The following is a 528-nucleotide window of genomic DNA, read 5'->3' as shown; positions in this document are numbered from 1 at the left end:
AACATTTCAAGAAATGGAGACATGGCTCTTTGAAGTAGTAAGGGAAATATGTACCATAATCTGCTTCTCCAGGCAACTTCTATTATGCATATACCTTGTTTCCTGCTGGGTTTTCATTTGACCTGTTACGCCCTGTCTCACATATTCAACTTGGTGCAAAACTAGACTGACAGAGAGGCAGCTTCCACAGTGATACTCTTCTAGCTGTAGCATCAGATCAAATCAACCTTTTGGTATAAGTCTTTTCTGTACACTTTTGGACCAATGCAATACTGTCCATGATTGGGAACAAGTGAAACACACAGCAGACTTAAGATAAAATGAAAAATAAATGCATATAGTGTCAGCTGTTGACAAATGCCACAGAGTTACTGGCTTCCAATACTCATCTGCATTCAAAATAAAGACAAATGGTAACCTTGTTAATACCAAAATATTAGATAGTGATATTTCAAATGGCAAAACCACACATCTGATCCATAGTGTCTGAAAACGTTCATGGAGACATTGTGTATCAAAAAACCTTTG

Source organism: Antrostomus carolinensis, unplaced genomic scaffold (genome assembly GCF_000700745.2).
Source record: "Antrostomus carolinensis isolate BGI_N321 unplaced genomic scaffold, ASM70074v2 scaffold8516, whole genome shotgun sequence".
NCBI classification, from domain to species: Eukaryota; Metazoa; Chordata; class Aves; order Caprimulgiformes; family Caprimulgidae; genus Antrostomus; species Antrostomus carolinensis.
This window is presented reverse-complemented; position numbering follows the sequence as displayed.